Source organism: Chiloscyllium plagiosum, chromosome 2, assembly GCF_004010195.1.
Source record: "Chiloscyllium plagiosum isolate BGI_BamShark_2017 chromosome 2, ASM401019v2, whole genome shotgun sequence".
NCBI lineage: Eukaryota > Metazoa > Chordata > Chondrichthyes > Orectolobiformes > Hemiscylliidae > Chiloscyllium > Chiloscyllium plagiosum.
In genome coordinates this window covers 136,476,849-136,497,574 of record NC_057711.1, presented here as the reverse complement: position 1 = coordinate 136,497,574, position 20,726 = coordinate 136,476,849, and the positions used below count along the sequence as shown (strand labels likewise).

At 40.5% G+C, this 20,726-nt stretch overlaps 1 long non-coding RNA gene across 1 annotated transcript; it reads right to left on the bottom strand.

The window, feature by feature from the left end:
• Window positions 1-253: 253 nt before the first annotated feature.
• Window positions 254-17,328, bottom strand: LOC122556162. Its single transcript, XR_006313469.1, has 3 exons — window positions 17,246-17,328; window positions 17,129-17,133; window positions 254-265 (listed from the first exon to the last, which is right to left on the bottom strand). It is a non-coding gene; the product is annotated as an uncharacterized LOC122556162 (long non-coding RNA).
• Window positions 17,329-20,726: the final 3,398 nt, after the last annotated feature.

Genomic DNA, 20,726 nt, shown 5'->3' with positions numbered 1-20,726 from the left:
GTGTCAGGGGTCAAAGAGGAAAAGGTCAAGACCAGGCAAGGCTCTGAGCATCTAGGATGGCCCAAAGTCAATGACCACTGAGAGAGCAAACAAGGAGCTCTGGAGTACACTCTGATTGAATCCATGAGTGGTGCTTGTCCCCATGTTGCAGAGTGTCTGGTAACAGTAAGACAAAGAAAGGTGCAGGTATATTCCAAAGTGCAATGTTGAAATGGAGAACTGTGTTATAAGTGGGTCAGAGCTGTGCTGTAATAGTGCAGCGAGGCTGGTAATTACTGATACCAACCTCTGTGGAGAAGGTGTGTACTAGTACTCAGTGCCCTTAGCACATGTCTTGAGGTATTCATGACTGGAGATGGAAAGTTATATACAAAGCATAAACATCACTGCTCTTGTGTCTCAGTCATAGCGTGGAAAAATATAAAGCAGACCCAGAGGGCCCTCTTGTGGGTAAGAAACGCAACTCCCATTTAGGATTTTGTGGCACAGTGATAATGCCCCTACCTCAGAGCTGTGGAGGCCTCAGTTCAAATCCCACTTGCTCTAGAGCTGTGTAATAATATCACTGAGCAGGTTGATTGGAAAGTAGATTAAAAAAAAACAGTAGACCCAGAAGGTTTTCTTGTGGCGCAATAGAGTGTCCCTATCCCCGGAACAGGAGGCCTGCTCCAGAGGTGTGACATGACTGAGCAGTTTGATTCAAAATTACGTTTAAAAAAAGTCATGCAGTCCCGGAGAGAACTCTTGTGGTGCAGTGGTAGTATCCTTACCTCAGAGACGGGGGACCTGAAATCTGGTCCCACCTGCTCCAGAGGTGTGTAGTAACATTTCTGAACAGGTTGATTAAAAATAAAAGCAGACTTAACTTGTGCCCGGTTGTCCTTGGAGAGGGAATACGCAGTGTCTCTGAGGTTTACAGCAAGGGGTTAGAGTGCTTTATTTTCCCTTCCAATTCCATTTTGATGTAGTCCCCTTTCTACTCTCCCTAACTCCCCCTCAACTTCTACTGGTTAAATCACTCTTAATGCGCTTTGCTTGTAAATATTCAATTGGCCGAAGGTTGATTTACTGGTGGTGATGAGTAGTTAAAAACAAAAAAAAAGTCACAGTGATTTGCTGGTGGAGAAAAGGTTTGGTTATGTGTGATAGCAGTATTGGGTATATACACACACACATATATATATATATATAAAAGATTCAGGAATGGATTTGCAATACTGTTTATTCTGTGCTGGAACTTTTCTATGTATGCCACAACTAATGGCTGAGTTTTGGTGTTCAAAAATAAATAATGCTTCTTTCCAGTCAGACCTCCGAAGGAATTAAATTTTCCTACTTACCTGTCCTCCCCCACATGGGATGCCCATAGGTCAGGAGTGTGGGTTGCTGAGGGTCAATTGAAATAACAAGGATAATGGATAAAACGCCATTGAATTTCAACAGGAAAAGGTACTTGACTTACACAGGATACATGCTAACTACACATAATTACAAAGCCTTCCAGCAGCCAAGCATCTGTCTTAATGCAGCTCCATATTAACTCTTTCAGAATTATAGTCCTTACCTTATGCAAAATCTGCATCTTAACCCGTACCATTAGTCTTACTGTCATTGATTGTCACTCCAACTTCTTTACAAACTTGGGAAAACTGATCTATATACTGTTGTACATGACTGAGAATGAACCCTACCAATGCAATTTATATAATCCAGTAGTTCCTACTCTCTAATAGGTCGAGGTGACTCAGTAAACATTAATTGAATTTCTGGCTCCCATATCATTCTTATAACTGTGTAGTTCTCAATCTTAGCTGTACCTCTTGAATCGCCATGATAATATTTAGTTTTGCCTCTCCAAATTATTTATTCTGTATTCAGTCCAAAGATGTGCAGGCCAGGTGGATTGGCCATGCTAAATTGCCCATAGTATTAGGTGAAAGGGTAATTGTAGGGGAATGGGTTGCTCTTCAGAGGGTCGGTGTGGACTTATTGGGCTGAAGGGCATATTTCCACACTGTGAGTAATCTAAAAAATATATCATTTATCATAAATATATGTTTTTCCCTTTACCACTCCTGTTGCCGTTGATGGTCATCCCTTGTATCAATTAATCTCTCCTGGTTTCCATTTTATCAAAGATGATTCATTTTCCTGTGTGTGTGTACATTTATTTGCTTTAAGACAAAAATATAATCACAGCAATATTTAAGTGATCAGAGGAAGTGGTGGAGGCTGGTACAAATTGTAACATTTAAGAGGCATTTGGATGGGTATATGAATAGGAAGGGTTTGGAGGGATATGGACCAGGTGCTGGCAGGTGGGACTAGATTGGGTTGGGATATCTGGTCGGCATGGACGGGTTTGACCATAGGGTCTGTTTCCATGTACATCTCTATGACTCTATGACTCTATTTGAATACATGGCCATCCCAAAGATCATGAAGTAAGGATTCTTTACTCCATGGTCGTCAGGTCATTATAATCGGGAAGGGAAATTAAAGATAAACAAGGAACTATTCTTGAAATATTCTGATATTTTAGAAAGCCTAGTAATTTCATTGAAACAGAACCTTCAACAGCAGGTGGCAATAGTGATGGAAGACATTGAGTAAGGGGGTTGAGCAGCTCTGAGGGACAATTTATCCATGGATTTTGTTTATTGTTAGCTGTGTGGGTTACTGCTGGACTGGGGAATTCTATAGTCTTGTCTGCTTCCTCTTCCCAACAGCCCTCACTCCACTAAATACGCCATTTCTTTCCATTGGGAGTCCATTCAGCTGTTCCACGTGCCTTTCTCACCATCACCATCTGTTGGCAGAGGTTCTGTTACAACGCGATTACTTGGCTCTCTGAAATATCAGAGTCAAAAAGTGTTGTGCTGGAAAAGCACGGCAGGTCAGGCAGCATCGGAGACCAGGAGAATCAACATTTTGGGTATGAGCACTGTGGCTCAGTGCTTAGCACAGCTGCCTCACAATGGCAGGGACCCAGGTTCGATTCTACCTATTAAGGGCTTATACCAGAAATGTCAATTCTCCTGCTCCTCGGATGCTGCCTGACCTACTGTGCTTTTCCAGCACCACATTTTTCGACTCTGATCTCCAAGTTCTGCATTTCTTGCTTTCCTTGTCTGAAATATCAGAATATTTCAGGAATCCACAAGATCATAGAAGCGTAGTGCAGTGCAATAATTTGGAAACTTCAGATAAACTTATAAAACTGAAATCTAATAAATTATTACATGTCTTACATCTGTCAAATGCTGTAGATTTCACTGGAAAGAAGACTCTTACTGGCATTCAATGTGAATACTAGTTCAAAATATCAGGTGAAATGTCAGTCACCATTTCCAAATAGTAAAACATTCCCTGCAACTGCCAGAGTGAATCTTTCATTACATACAGTGAGGACAAGAGCATTGGGAATGTGTGAAAATTGTGTCATTTAACACTGAATGCTGCTTGGGAGAGGGCAAAGATTTCTGATGCAAGTAAAACCCAGCAATGTTGAATCCTCTGTCAGCTATCTGTTCTTGTGACTTTGTATCAGTTTGAGTCTGATCACACTCTGAAAACCTGGCCCCAGGCTAATTACAGTCAATGTCCTGAGCTGGGACTAACTGCTTTTGTTCATCTGTCAGATTGAGCACCTTGTATCAAAGTAAGCTGTCTGCTGTGTCTCACACAGACAGGTCTTTGTACCTCCAGAGTCAGTCTTTAACTGCAGAGCATTGTTGCTGCTGAGCTGACAGTCTCATCATTGACTGGATACCTTCCATATTAGGTCTATTATTGCTGTACATCATGAAGCTGCATTCAAACTGTTAAATAACTTTTTACGATTAGCTATTTAATTCATCTTGATTTACCAGATGGAGTAAATTACTTTCAACTGGCCTCTGTACCTTCAGTGCTAAATTGGCAGAATTCCCATTTATTGTATAATTATATCTGGTGTTTCTACCAATCTGTGCTGAGATTACTGTGGCTAATCTGGAGAACTATCAAGTAAATTTTGATGATAATCTCCATGTCTTCAGTCCCACACTGCCTTAGTTTAGGAGTTAGCCTCTAAAGTTGAGCGGCCAGGCATTAAGGACCATGTCATGAAAGTACCCAGTCTTTCCTCTGCTACAGTAACCATGGTAATGATATTGGCTGTCCAATTTAGCTTCTAGCCAGTAGCACTTCAGAGCCAAATTTTTACAGGGTTATGGGAGTGGCCTGTTACTAATGTGGTATTTCGTGCTACCTGCTACTTATCTACCCAAATTTAATGTCATTCAAGTTATGACATGGTTGATATGCAAGGTTACATCTCATGGAATACAGGGAGAACTAGCCATTTGGATACAGAAATGGGTTGAAGGTAGAAGACAGAGGGTAGAGGTGGAGGGTTGTTTTTCAGACTGGAGCCCTGTAACCAGTGGAGTGCCACAAGGATCGGTGCTGGGTCCTCTACATTTTGTCATTTATATAAATGATTTGGATGCGAGCATAGGACGTACAGTTCGTAAGTTTGCAGATGACACCAAAGTTGGAGGTGTAATGGACAACGAAGAAGGTTACCTCAGACTACAACGGGATCTTGATCAGACAGGCCAATGGGCTGAGGAGTGGCAGATGGAGTTTAATTCAGATAAATGCGAGGTGCTGCATTTTGAGAAAGCAAATCTTAGCAGGACTTATACACTTAATAGTAAGGTTGTAGGGAGTGTTGCTGAATAGAGACCTTGGAGTGCAGGTTCATAGCTCCTTGAAAGTAGATTCGCAGGTAGATAGGATAGAGAAGAAGACATTTAGTATGCTTTCCTTTATTGGTCAGAGTATTGAATACAGGAATTGGGAGGTTATGTTGCGGTTGTGCAGGACATTGGTTAGGCCACTTTTGGAATAGTGCATGTAATTCTGGTCCCTTCCTATCGGAAAGTTGTTGTGAAACTTGAAAGGGTTCATAAAAGATTTACAAGGATGTTGCTAGGGTTGGACGATTTGAGCTGTAGGGAAAGGTCAAATAGGCTGACGCTATTTTCCCTGGAGCATCGGAGGCTGAGAGGTGACATTATAGAGGCTTGTAAAATCATGAGGGGCATGGATAGACAAAGTCTTTTCCCTGGGGTGGGGGAATCCAGAACTAGAGGGCTTAGGTTTAGGGTGAGAGGGGAAAGATGTAAAAGAGACCTAAGGGGCAACTTTTTCATGCAGAGAGTGATGCGTATGTGGAATGAACTGCCAGAGGAAGTGGTGGAGGCTGGTACAGTTGCAAGATTTAAAAGGCATTGGGATAGATATATGAATAGGAAGGGTTTGGAGGGATATGGGCCGGGTGTTGGCAGGTGGGACTGGATTAGGTTGGGATATCTAGTCAGCAAGGACGAGTTGGACCGAAGGGTCTGTGTCCGTGCTGTACATCCCTATGACTCTATATGAGCTGCTACATCAGTGCAGGAATTGTGATTGTGCTAAATTCTCCAGAATCATCAGTAGTCTCACCGCTAGACTCATCATAAAGAGAAAGTGCACAATTTTCTGCTTGGGAACAAGAACCAATGTCATTGTTAAGTGCAAGTCTTTACTCCATATCATGTCGACAACAATATGACAGCACTATTTGCAGCATTGACAAATTAATGGTCTGGATGTGCGTGCAGTTCAATTAATGATGCTTGGTGATCTCCTAAGACCGGGAGAAAGAGAGGACTGCAGATGCTGGGGATCAGCTGCTCGGATGCTCCCTGACCAGCTATGATCTCCCAAAGCTTTCTAGCAATTTATACCGATGCCCTCGGAGATGGTCTTAAGAGTGCTTCTTGTTTTAAATAATAAAACTTAAATTTAAAAGAAGCCTAGCCATGATTATGGAAGAGCTAATCCTCATTGGACAACCAGGGTCAAATCATCATAACTTGTGTTGGAGATGGCTCTCGTCTAATGAAAATCAACTAGAAAGAGAATAGGGATCCTTAGAGATCAACAAAATCATTTATGTGTTGAACCTCATGTCTTTTTTAAATCTTTCACCTCTCAATTTAAAAATGTGCTCCCCAGTATTCAAAATGGAAACATGAGACACTAAGAAGATAGACTTAGGAGACTCCTGATAATAATTGCACAAGAAAATCCACCACTCCTTCCAAGCAGAAACCTCTGCCTCAATTAGGGCTATCCATGGACACCGAGCCTCTGAAAAGTAAATTCCACTGAATGACTTTGGTCTTTTCACTTAAAATTAGAGAAAGTTTCATCTCATTGAGAACCGCATACAGATCAAGCAGTCTGACAAACAAAAGGATACAAAAAGGCTGAGAGAAGTGATGATGATGTAGATTTCGGGCCTGACAAGCTTCTTACAATCAACATGTTAAAACAAAGTATGGGTATGTCAGAGTTGTGGATATTTGGATGGCATTATGAAGCAATACCAGGGATGCTGTTGACTGCATCAGTTCAGTACAGATGGGAAAGTCAGTAAATGTGTGAGGATTGCTCCATGCCTTAACTTTCATATGCTCTTAACTGGAAATTGATTAAAAGTTATTAAATAAACTGTGGAATAGTCAGTAACCCACTCCCGGATATTTTTGTCCGGTAGCAGAGACCGCATCCAACTACATGATAGTAGATTTTACATGGAGAAAGTGAGGTCTGCAAATGCTGGAGATCAGAGCTGGAAATGTGTTGCTGGAAAAGCGCAGCAGGTCAGGCAGCATCCAGGGAACAGGAGAATCGACTTTTCAGGCATAAGCCCTTCTTCAAGAATTCCTGAAGAAGGGCTTATGCCCGAAACGTCGATTCTCCTGTTCCCTGGATGCTGCCTGACCTGCTGCACTTTTCCAGCAACACATTTCCAGTAGATTTAACATATCCACTAAGATGCTAAATAAGACATAAATATCATTCTTACAAAACAATTTTCTAAGTATCAGTGATGATTACATTCCAATTAGGCATCTTCTCATGATATGGATGGACTGAAAATTCTGCTCCTTCCTCCTGTTATGCACGTGTGTTGCCTGATGGAAGGTTTGCTCGAGGACCCCTTTAGTAGGGTATTCTCCAGCAAACTTCCATTGTTCACACAGAAGCTGGATGGTACACATGAGGGTGAATGCAATAATTGAACTGATTAACATGTAGAAGCATCAACCCTAATACTAGAAACATTTGTGCAAAGAAATTATTTTCCTCAGGGACAGCCCAAGTTACTGAAGAGGCTTTTATTCCTGGAGGAAGCAGTTGGCCGTGTCAGACACATACCATCTGTATATCATCAGTTTCCCATTTTAGACAAACAGAGTTGGACCTGTGAGTATAATTTCAGTGAGCTGGGATATTCATAAGCATTCATGCCATACTAATGAATGAAAAATAACCTCCCTGTGATTATGGAACAAAAACAGGAATTGCCAGAGGAACTCTGCAAGTTTGGTAGCATCTGAGGAGAGAAAAAGCAGAGTTAAAGTTTCAAGTCCAGTGACCTTCTCAGCTTTCACTCCGCAGATCCTGCCAGACCAGCTGAATTTCCCCATCAATTTCTATTTTTATTTCAGATCTTCAGCATCTGTAATTTTTTGTTTATCCCACTGATTATTGAGTAACATAAACAAGCTGAAATAATTCTGAGAACTTATAAATCATAGGACAGTACAGCACAGTACAGGCCCTTCATCCCTCAATGTTGTGCTGGCCTTTTATCCTACTCTAAAATCAGACTAACCTACATGCCCTTCATTGTACTAACTTCCATGTGCCTATCCAAGAGTTGCTTAAATGTCCCTAATATATCTGATTCTATTACCACTGCTGGCAGTGCATTCCACGCATTTACCACTCTCTGCGTAAATAACCTACTTTAACATCTCCCCTAAACCTCCCTCCAGTCATCTTAAAATTGTGCCCCTTCGTGACAGCCATTTCCACCTTGGGGAAAAAGTCTTTGGCTATCCATTCTATCTATGCTTCTCAACATCTTATACACCTCTATCAAGTCACCTGTCATTTTTCTTCGCTCCAATGAGAAAAGCCCTAGCTCCCGCAAACTTCCTTCATAAGTCATGCCCTCCAGTCCAGGCAGCAACCTGGTAAATTTCCTCTGCACTCTCTCTAAAGCTTTCACATCTGTCCTATAATGAAGCAACGAGAACTGAACACAATATTCCAAGTGTGGTCTAACCAGGACTCTATAGAGCTGCTGCATAACCTCACAACTCTTAAACTTAATTCCCCTGCTAATGAAAACAAACACACCATATGCCTTTTTAATAACTCTAAAAACCTGGGTGGCAACTATGAGGGATCTATGGACATAAACCCCAAGATCCCTCTGTTCCTCCACACTGCCAAGAATCCTGACTTTAACCTTATCTTCTGGACTTAAATTTGACCTTCCAAAATGAATGACTTCACACTTTTTCAGGTTGAACTCCATCTGCCATTTATCAACCCAGTTCTGCAGCCTGACAATGTCTCGCTGCAATCTACAACAGCCCTCCAAAAATTTAACCTGCTGTCAGGAAACTAACATTTTACCGTCCACCAAATTTACCTCCGCGCTGACCCTGCCAAAAGGACCCTGGACTTATTGTCTGCAAACTCCACCAAAGCCTCAGTTCTCTAGTCAGACGTTGCATCCATCTCCCTGACCACTCTCGCAAGCTGAGCCAGATTGTTCACAACCTCAGGGTCTCATTTGATTGTGTTCAACTTACTTACCCAGCTCAAAAATCAGCAAGTTACTCTTCCATAATATCGACAATCATTAGCTCAAACTATTTGTTGCTAACACAATCATACTTTTATCATCTCTGGTCTTCAATTGTCGGATGTTCTCCTTTCTGGGCTCTCATCTTTCTCCCTCTATCATTGAAGCTCATCTAGAATTGTGCTGTCTTTATCGCTAATTCAGAGCAAACTCTATTTGCACTTAGGTTCACTGGTCAGGGAGATGGATGCAATGTATGACTAGAGAACTTAGCCTTCCAGGATATCAACACTTCAATTTTAAAATGGTTATCCTCATGTTTAAATCTTTTAATACCTCCATGTCTTCTTCCCCATAACCCCAGCATCAACTCTCCCTGCCCCGGCCCCCCCACCATTTTGCCTTTGCCCTATTTCGCTCACTCTTTCCAGCTCTCTAACTTGAGAAATCAGTGTTCCTCCATCTCATATCATATTATAAATCCTCCACCCTCTTCATCACAATCTGGGCCTTAAACCCAACTTGCATAAAGCTGGTTTTGCATCTCAATTTGTTTCTCCTTCAGATTTTTCTCAAAGCTCATCTTTTGACCAAGCCTTTGGTCACCCAAGTTCATTTCATAAGTTCTGAGGAAGGGTCACTCAACCCAAAGCATTAAGATTAGATTACTTACAGTGTGGAAACAGGCCCTTCAACCCAATAAGTCCACACCGACCCGCCGAAGCACAACCCACCCACACCCATTCCCCTACATTTACCCCTGCCCCCAACACTACGGGCAATTTTAGCATGGCCGATTCACCTAACCTGCACATTTTTGGACTGTGGGAGGAAACCGGAGCACCCGGAGGAAACCCATGCAGACACGGAGAGAATGTGCAAATGCCACACAGTCAGTCACCTGAGGTGAGAATTGAACCCGGGTCTCTGGCGCTTTGAGGCAGCAGTGCTAACCACTGTGCCACCGTGCCACCCACAAACTCTGATTTCTCTCCACAGATTCCAGCAATTTCTATTTCTGTTGCTCATGTCACCTACCCCATACAAATGGAAATAGTTGTTGTTGTTGAAGAAGAAATACTCATTAACGATCTTTCAAAATTTTCTTCATTCATTATATTATGTATAAATGCCACAATCCATTTAAACCGACCGTGTAGTGCTGTGGAATGTAACTTTTTTGAGATGGAGAGTGTGTAGAGATAAACAATAAGTCATTTTCACTTTTGCTCCGATGTAAATTAAACTGGAGCTGTGGAACTTGTCCTGTGGCTTTATATAATATAGTAGTGGAAGATCATATGTGCAACATCTATCCATAGTGGCACGACATGTTTGTGTCACTGCATAGCATGCAGTTTCTCCAGAAATAATAAGAATGGAATTTGCTTTTATTGTGTTTGTGCAAGATGCATGTTGTTCACAAAATTAACAAACAAATTGTCAACTTATAATGTTACAGGAGCCAATGGAAACTGTCCATTTACTAAAATATAATTTGTTTTGTTCATGACATAGCTATACTCAAGTATTTAACCAATCTTTTATGACTTGCATGTAATAGAAAATACATTCATAATTACAGTGTTTCTCTTTCATTATTGGGTTGCTTTTCTTTTAGATTCTGTCTTGTCTGCTATCTGGCTTGAAGCCCTATTAAATAGCATCTGCAGACAATATTTCAAAGTGTTTTGCTATTATATGGCAATTTTTGACTATCTTGTCAGAAATATTATTTAAGAATCTTCGTCTTTTTGCACCTTTTCAATTTATCAATTTAGCTCACAGTGTGCTCAGCATAAATTAAGGCTGCAATTTGACTCTAACTATAGATCTCCAATTAGTAGCTCCAGTCTACAGTACTGGAGACAACAATTTGTTGATGTGGACTGAGTCTCATTCTTGGGTGCAGGATATCAATTACATTGAGAACGAAGTCAGGAATATTCATATTTGTAAAAATAAACTCTGGGCAACTTTCCAAATTGTCCAGGAGCTCTGACTGTGAAGGATACAGGTTGAAACCTGCTCTGGACCGATTTAGTTAGTCCATCCTCGAAGGGTTGGAATTGTTAAGCACATGGGGTTCAATCTTACATTTTTTCTTTGCCCAGTAGCTTTGTTGAGCTTCATGGTGGGTTTTTCTCTGAGAGGATTAGTGAGTTCTCTCACTGTATCCTATCAAATTAACTACCCACACCGCCCCTACAGCATCCCACCCTAACCCTATTGTACCACCCCTGGACATGGAACAACTTGCTGCTGCTGGGATTTCCAGGAATTCCTGAGCACCGAAAGAAGCAATGTTAATTTGGAGCTGTCTTGCACAATTCCTGAAATTTGCCCTGGACGTGGACAGAGAAGGGAATATTGGCAGCTTGCTCTGTAGGCAACGACCTAAAGGTCCAGATGGATGAGGTTGTGCAGAATCTGTCTACAACCCAAGCCGGCCTGGTCCAAGAAGAATAAAATACTGCAGTTACTGTAAATCTGAGACAAAGGCAGCATCAGTGGAGAGAAAATACAGAGTTAACTTTTCGAGTCTAGTATGAGTGTTTTTCAGCTCTGAATTCCCTTCAGTGCTGGAAGGCTCTCTCTTGACCTTCCAGCTTTGAGAGACTGCCCATCATCCTCAATTGGACAGCAAGCATTCCCTCTGGCTACATATTGGCCGATCCCTCAAGAGTTGTTTTCAGGTTACTGCTGTCAACATGTTACAGTTAGGAACTTGCATTTGCTTTGGATTTTGTGACCCTGATTACAAATGAAAAACCATGCTGCAGATCAGCATCTGGTGATCTCTGTTGTCTAGCTTTTCTTCATAATCCTGTGATTTCACTTCTTGCATTAGTGAAGACATTGGATCAGAATTTCCAAGTCTTGATCAGGCCAGAATGGAAATGCATGGGTAGAAGAGGGATACATCATCACATGGCTGGAGGTCTTGACCGTTTCCATGCTTGTCAATTTTCCTTAGGGTGGGGAGAATATGTGCCTCTCAACAGGCTCACATCTATTCAGTATTCTATTTAGATCATTGTATTCTTCGAATGATGGAATCAATGGTACAGAAGTGGCCGTTAAACCCTTCAAGTCTGTACGACCAAAAAGATACCTACACTGGCATCACATTTCTGCACTAAGCCCATAACCCTGAATGTTATGAGACTTCAAGTATTTGTACGGTTTCCTGTCTCATCTACCCTCCTGGGCAGTACGTCCCAGGCCTCCACTTCCTGTAAAAAACATTTTTCCTTAAATTACCTCCTGCCTTTCACTTTAAAATTATGGTCCCTTGTTATTGACCCTTTGACTAAGGGGAACAGCTGCTTTCTATTCACCCTGTCCATGCCCCTTGTAATCGTTTACACCTCCATCAGATCCTCCCTCATCCTTCTCTGCTCCAAAGTACTATTAAAATTAAACTCATAAAAATTAAAAGTCTTAGTAAAACCTCTTTTTCTAAGACCATTCCACTGTTTCCAGAGTGGGTTAGGATTTAGTGGGTGTCTGTGCCAGACCAGTGGAAGTGAAGACAATGCCTGGAGAATGTTGTGGGAGTTGAGAAGTGAAACACTGTTAAAGAGCTGAACCATTTGAAATTAAAATTGCAGCAGTCTGTCACAGATATTTACTAATCAACCTTTTAAGATATATAATTACATACCTCTGGAGCAGGTAGGATTTGAACCCAAGCCTCTGGTTCAGAGGTAAGGACACTATCACCAGTGGTATGCAAGGGTTGAACCAGATCTAAGAACTTTGCCATTCCAAGGGATGATCATCACCCTAGTATCATGTGGGTAATAGAACAGTTGCCATTACTGTTTGGACACCAGCTGAGCACTAGGAAGGCTGATAATGCAAATAGGCGCTACACAATCAGAAATGGAGGCTCTTCAAGATGAGGAGCAGGAGCCTGCATTAACTAATGCACCAAGATGCTGCATACAGTCAGTTCTGCTACAACACATGTTTCTAAATTGAAGAATTTAGACTGTTTTGTAGAACGCAACCTTTCCTTACCTGTATTGGCTATAATGCGTTTCGGTGCCTTTAGTTTAAATGACACGGCTAATGCTTGATTTTTTTTATAACATGAGATCACACAAGAGTGGAACTATCACGTGATATCAGAACCAACAGCACTGTGGACTAGATAGCCGGCAGAATGGAATTAGGGGCACAGATGTGAAGAGGATTGCCCGCCCCTCCACTATGTATAGACAAAGAAAAAGAGACCTCGAGATGACTGAGAAACTGTGCCAAGGGTGACTGTGACTCTCTAGGCAAACGGTCACAGACAACTATACCCTTATTAGCTATGGACCTCTGTGGTATCTCTAGGCAGCTGTATTGATTACCTTTAATTTTAACTAAGCTCGGACAAAATATTAGAATCACAGCTGATAGAATGTCATGAGTGTAGAGGGTGCAGTGCTTGGTACAGTTAGCTTGATTCCTGTAGCACCCTCCTGTATGTATCACAGGCAGTGTGTGATGGTTTGATGTGTGAGCCATACTTTATGCCTCCTGAAATGTGAACCTTCAGGAAAGTGAGGCCTTGGAAGGGAACAGCTTACTGGGAGAGGAGCTGGAGTCTGAAGGAAAGAGAAGGGGAATTGCAGGCAGAGGGAGATAACAAAATAAAAATGGAAAGGTCCTCCTGTTGCATGAGGAGGTGAGCAGCTGCCAATGTCCAGGAAGACAGCCTCCCTCCTCTCTCTGAAAGGTTTTGGAGGAGCCGGAGTTGGACTGCAGTGGATAAAGTGAGAAATCACACAACACCAGGTAATAGTCCAACAGGTTTATTCGCAATCACAAGCTTTCAGAGCGCTGCTCCTTTGTCGTCCTGCTCACTCCACCTGACAAAGGGCTGATGCTCCAAAAGCATTTCTAATATCTCATAATTCGAAATCTAAGCCAAATAGAATAGAATCCCTACAGTGAGGAAGTAGGCCATTTGGCCCATCGTCCATAGACCATTCCACCCAAACTCACCCCACCAACCTAGCCCTGTAATCTTGCATTTCCCATGGTTAATCCACCTAATCTGCACATCCCTGGACACTATGGGCAATTTACCATGGCAATTCCACCTAACCTGCACAAAGAGTCATAGAGTCATAGAGGTGTACAGCATGGAAACAGATCCTTTAGTCCAACTTATCCATGCCGACCAGATACCCCAACCCAATCTAGTTCCACCTGCCAACACCCGGCCCATATCCTTCCAAACCCTTCCTATTCATATACCCATCCAGATGCCTTTTAAATGTTGCAATTGTACCAGCCTCCACCACTTCCTCTGGCAGCCCATTCCAAACATGCACCAAACTCTCCATGAAAAGGTTGCCCCTTAGGTCTCTTTTATATCTTTCCCCTCTCACCCTAAATCTATGCCCGAATTGCATGCAATATTCCAAAAATAGCTTAAACAATGTCCTGTACAGCCGCAACATGACTTCCCAACTCCTGTACTCAATACTCTGACCAATAAAGGAAAGCATACCAAATGCCTTCTTCACTATCCTATCTACCTGCAATTCCACTTCCAAGGAGGTATAACCACTGAACCACCATGTCATTTCTAGTTGCAGCGTTAAACTTATTTTAATATTCTGCATTTTCTTTGTGTAAGAACATCACTATAACTAGTTCCACATTTTAAAAAGTAACAATGAATACAGCGAATTTTGAACACACATGCTATTTATATCCCAGGTGTAATCATGAAACAAAACAGAAAATATTTATTAAAGATAAATGTTAGTTTACAAGCTTATTCAGAAAGCCTTGTGGTTTATTGTTGTGTAGATGTTAATGCAATATTCAAAATTCTATAATGAATAGTGCGAATATCCATTCTCCATATCTCCATAGTTAATCTGGCTCATGGCTGATAAGAAAAACTCTCCCCAATAGAATAGATTGATTCAAATGAAAATAAAGTGAAAGAGCTTGGGAAAGACATCTTGCGGTTTGGGGTAAGATAGCTTATTGGTGTATGTGACAGGAATAAATTAATAGGGGTTAAAAAAAAGGCTTTCTAAAACATTATTGTGAAAAGCTTGTGATGACCTTTCATAGTAAATGAAACTGTTGTAAGCTCTGAGGTTATGCAAACACAACGATCAGAGCTCAACTTGCTCTCGCTGAATAAAAAAATTCAATTAAATTATCAAGGAAATTTGAAACCCGATATTGACTGACTTGTTAACTTGTATCCAGCTCTATTTGATAGCTAAGGCTAAAATTGGACCTGTCACAATTAACCCAACTATTTAATAAAATCATTTCTAGAAATATTTTTACAAAATGTTTGTGATTGGATTGTACATTTTGAATTAATAGTAAGCCTCTTTTATATCATTTCATTGATCTGTTCAGGATGAATTGTAAGGCTGATGAAGTCAAATAGGCAATTGCAAAGTTTAACCAAAAGTTCAGCATCACATTCAGTCATTTTTTTAAATGGCACTAGTGAAGAAGAAAGAGTCAAGTTACATTTTTTTTGCAGTCAGAGGAGAAAGGTAGTTTGGAGATGAGTGAGATGAGGCCAACAGTAAAAACTCAGACAAAGTTTTGAAAAATTCAGCACACATTTCTAGCCAAAGTCAAATCATCGGATCCACCAATATGAATTTCAAAGCACAAGGTAGGAACTAGGTGAATCCTTTTGATAATTTCTTCATGAGATTGAGAAAGTGAACCGACAAGTTTGATTTCAAAGATAAATGAAAGGTTTGTTTCATCAGTTGATTTTGGAGCTCTGCACAGCTTGTTGTTTTGATCGAAAATGATAAATTCACAATATCGGCAGACTGTAGATATTGCCAGAGTACACAAAACTACAAGCAGATGGAGGAAGACACTGTTTACCAAATATTTCAGTTGAATCAGGAAGAAGGGTTGATGCAGAGAAAGAGGAACAAAAGAACACACACCTAATAGAGAGAAAGACATGCAAAAGCAGTTTGGACAAAAAGAAATGCCTCACATAGGAATCAAACTGCAAATCTCGTGGAAAGCCGAATCATTGGGAAAAGTAGTACAGAGCAAAGAAAGCAGATGATGAAGGGATTGCCTGATGCAGAGCAAAAGGGCCAATGAAAGCGTTAAAAAAATACCTAAGCACTTTAGGTGGCATGGTAGCTCAGTGGTTAATACTGATGCCTCACAGCGCCAGGGACCCGGTTTCAATTCCAACCTTAGGCGACTGCCTGTCTGGGGTTTGCACATGACTGCATGGGTTTCCTCCGAGTGCTCTGGTTTCCTGCCACAGTCCAACGATGTGCAGATTAGGTGGATTGGCTATGCTAAATTGCCCCACAATGTCCATTGGTGTGTAGGTTAGGTGGGTTAGTCATAGGAAAAGCAGGATGACAGGGATAGGGAAGTAAGGTTGGGTCTGGGCGAGAGGCTCTTCTGAGTGTTCATGTGGACTTGATGGGCTGAATGGCCTACATCCACACTGTAGGGATTCTATGAACAATTAGGAGTGCTCACAACTGAGGGGCCACTAGAGGAAAATATATTAATTACATCCCCAATGTAATTGACTCAGATTCCTGATGATAAACTGTTGCTGAAGAGTTACAACTGATCTCAGTAAACCATTGAGTGAAAGTTGAAGGCAGTACTCCTGTTAAAAAATGCCCTGTGATCAGAAGCAAGATATCTCTAAAATGTATCCAGAGCATGGGATGGTTGCTTTGAAGATGTGGAATGTCACATCATTATTGATTCAGGGAAGAACCTAATGATTCATTCCCCCTGAAAAATACTAATATGGATAAAATGAAAACTTGAAAGAAACTCAAAGAGGCAGAAGGAAAGAAAATGACTATCAGACTCACAGAGTTATAGTTCGGGTAAACTTCATCATAGTGTGACAGGAGGAAAATGAAACTTCCCTATGAATTTGCCTGCATCTATATCAAACAATAAAGAGGAATCAGTATCTATTCTAACACTGGAAGAAATCAGATCAGCACTTGCAGGGACGAAGGTATGCTTGGAGCAGGATTGCCTACTGTAATGTGAAATTTGATGAGAATCTTGATTGTCTGACAACATTCAACACACCCTTTGGATGGTACAAATTACTGTCTTCAAGTGAGCCAGACAATGTTGCAGCAAAATGTACCCGACACACACAACGGGTACAAAGGAGCAGTAAGCATAACTAATGATGTCCAAGTTTATGTTCGAGATGAAAAAGGTCATGACTACCAATTACATCAAGCCATGGTGAGAATCAGGAAAGCTGAGATCAACTTAGGTGGAGGTGCCGGTGTTGGACTCGGGTGGATGAGGTCAAAGTCACACAACGCCAGGTTACAGTCTGACAGGTTTATTTAAAGTCACATGCTTATGAAGTGCTGCTCCTTTGTCAGATGAAGTGACCTGAAGTGAAGTGAAGACTTCACCTGATGAGGCAGCTAAGCTCCAAAAGCTTGAGATTTCAAAAAATTCTGTTGGACTGTAACCTGGTGTTGTGAGATCAACTTAAGTGCAGATAAAATGTATCCTGAAAGTGACGAGGTCAATACCTGGAATGTCGGGACTACCTTACGCTGAAAGACTGGAGCGACTGAGCTTGTATACCCTTGAGTTTAGAAGACTGAGAGGGGATCTGATTGAGACATTTAAGATTATTAAAGAATTGGACACTCTGGAGGCAGGAAACATGTTCCCGCTGATGGGTGAGTGCCAAACCAGAGGACACAGCTTAAAAATTCATATTGAATGGCGGTGCAGGCTCGAAGGGCAGAATGGCCCACTCCTGCACCTATTGTCTATTGTCTATTGTCTAAATGCCAGTTCTCCAGAATTGTGTGCACGCCTGACAGAGTCAAGCCAAGTCCTGAAAAAGCCACAGGCACCTCTAGGGTAGAAGCTTCAGCAGACAAACAAAAGAGATGAGGAGTTTTCTGATCCTGTGCTGAATTCTTCCATATCTCATAAGTACAAACACATAATAAACCATTGACAGCCGATGAGAGAAGATAACCTATGAATGATTAGTCACAAAACAGCTGTTTTAGCAAACTCAGATGCTAGGAAGCAAGACTCTCACACTACTACAGAGAAAAACCCTACATGCACACAATTCTACAAAAGGACTGAGAGAATCTTGATACATGAGAAAAATTCAATAGCATTCATAGTCTACACCTGACAATTAACTGAGATTAGATACACCAACATAGACAAAACTTTCAGAAATGGTGCATTTCTGGAAGAAAGTTCACAGTCAAAAGTTAACCTGGTCTTCAGGAGAAGATCTTTAAATAAATCTATGTAGATTACCAGCAAGACTGCAAAAGGTTATATTTGAGGCTTCAGAATTACAACTTTGCTCTGAAATGCAAGCCAGGAAGACAAATGGTGTTGACAGATGTCCTTTCTGTTTTATTGCGATGAGATGGAAGATCCAGGTATGGACGTCCATCAGCTGGAGGATATAATACCATTAAAACTCAGTCAAATGAAACATGAAACCAGCAAGGACAAGGAGTTTACAGGTACTCTGTCATCAAGTGGTCCAGAGAATGCCTGAAAAGATCCATCAAAAACAGTGAGGAACACAGTAGTACTGCTCAATCAGAGATGTGATCTCACTGGAGGATAGTGGCCAGATCCATCATTATCATACCCAAAATAAGGGCAGTGATAACTTCTCCAGAAGATAAATGAAGACCTCATAAAAGTGCAAACTCAGAAGCAGATCAACTGTGTATTGCATCTACAAAGACATCAAAGGATGGTATCTACATGGGGTGTGTGCCAAACATAAGAAAACAATAGCAAAATGTTATAAGTGCCATTGCAGCATCACCAATATTGTGGGATGCTCTGGAAGACAATGATTTATATGCAACTAAGAATAGTGTCTGATAGTAGCAGACTATTACTGAAAGTTCCCATCCAGTAGAAAAGTAAAAAGTCTGAATTACAACAATCATCTGACCAGTATGAGTTTTATTTACTGAACAAGGTTTTCTTGAAAACGTTAAATGTGAAAATTAAATTAAGTTAATGTTTTCAAGGAGTTTATTGAGCATTGTGGGTTCAACATTACCTTGTCACCACATTACTCACAGGAATACAGATTTATAAAAAGACGGATGGGCAAGAGAACCCTCACGAAACATTGAAAGGTAGAGAAAGATCCAGACTTCATACTGCACCTCTCAAGTCATCACTCAGAGAGTTGCTCAATATTAAAAAGCACAAAACAGCTTTACCAGCAGGAAATAAGACAACAATTCAATGATGCACAGATCGAAGGAACTTTACACTTCAACAAGCATGCCAGATCCTTGAAGGAAATGTTGAGAGGACAAAGTGAGTACTGGGAATCAACAAAGGCTGGTCAAGCTGAGACACAAAAGTGTTATATCACTGAAACAGAAACTAGTGGCCAGTGCGAAGAACGAGGCTTATTTGACCTAACCCTGAACTGGTAAAGCAATAAAACTCTTCAGCAACATCACTATCCAGAAAAATAACATTAATAGCTTCACCAACAAGTGGTATATCATCAAAAAAGCAACACAACAACAACAACATGCACAAGTCCAGAGATTTGGGCTGAATATACACAACATCGCTGGTAAAGCATCTCAACGCATGCTCGAGATTGATAAAGATTAAATTTACAAGTTACATGCACAACATTATGCCAACTAAGTGATACTGAGAATGATTTGGAAATAAGGAAACAAAATATAAGAGGCTGTTATGGTATGTAGCTTTATTATGCATTTGATTGTTAATTGTCTTCAACTAGACATAATATGAAAAAAATGAATGATTGAAACAATTATATTGATCAATAGAAACATTACATTTTTTCAAAGAAGATGGATTTTATATTTTTTACATTATTCAAAAAGTAGTTGATATGCATGAGTATGACAATAAAGTTCCTAAGTATGTAGGATGCAATGATTCTCATTAATGTACACTTGTCTGTGTTAACCAACATTACATCATTCCTCAGCACATGGTGAGATCTGGAGAAATGCACTCACCATCAGCTTCAATGTTGTGTCTAAACATGTGATTATTTCAGAACCACAAGACATAACACTACAGGTAAAATATAGCAATGTCATTACGTCCTGTTATGGCATCATTTCAAAAGGAAAAATGCCAATGACTTTGCTGTAGATATCCAAGCCTCTGGATTTCCTTCCTAAAGATACCTAAAACAACAGCACCAATCCAAAAAAAATCATTATCTAATTATTATCACTGATTTTTACAGAAGCAAAAATCAGGGATAATAATTAGATTGTGACTTTTTTTCTCTTTATTTGGTACTACCTTAGCTACCTTATTTAAAAGAAATCAAACTCATAGCAAAATGTCAAACTTTCGCTGAGTTTTCTGAGCTGATTGTCAAGCCCTGGATATCGCACATTTTTGGAGTGTGAAAGTTGCAATGATTAATTCCTCAATGAAAAGTGAAATGTATTTCTATTTTAATGTGATTTAGAAGCTGTGCAAATAAACAGAATCATGTGGGCTGGCAGATGTGCTGTGTGAACACAGCAGTTTGATTTGTGATCAGCTTTTTCCTGTAATGTTTCTTCACAACTATATTCTGAAAAAGTTTGTACCTTAAATAGTTTCAGATAAAGAGCTGTAGCAAATTTAATAAATGTGAATATGTGAGACATTAATAGGGCTTATACTTTTTATTAGTAAAAGCAAAGTACTGTTGATGCTGGAAATATGAAAGTAACAGAATACTGGATCAACTTAGCCAATCTGGCAACATCTGTGGAGAGAGAAACAGGATCAACATTTCAAGTCCAATATGACTGTTCCTCAGCACTAAAGAAACTTGGAATATTTGATGACATAATCACATAAAGATTTTAAGTCTGTTCTGATGCCATACATAATCAGTAGCCTTAAAGGAATATTAAATAGAGCAATAAATATTCAAAAAATGTAATTTTCTAGTTGAGTGAACAAGAACTCCATACTATTAGCATTGTCGATGTTC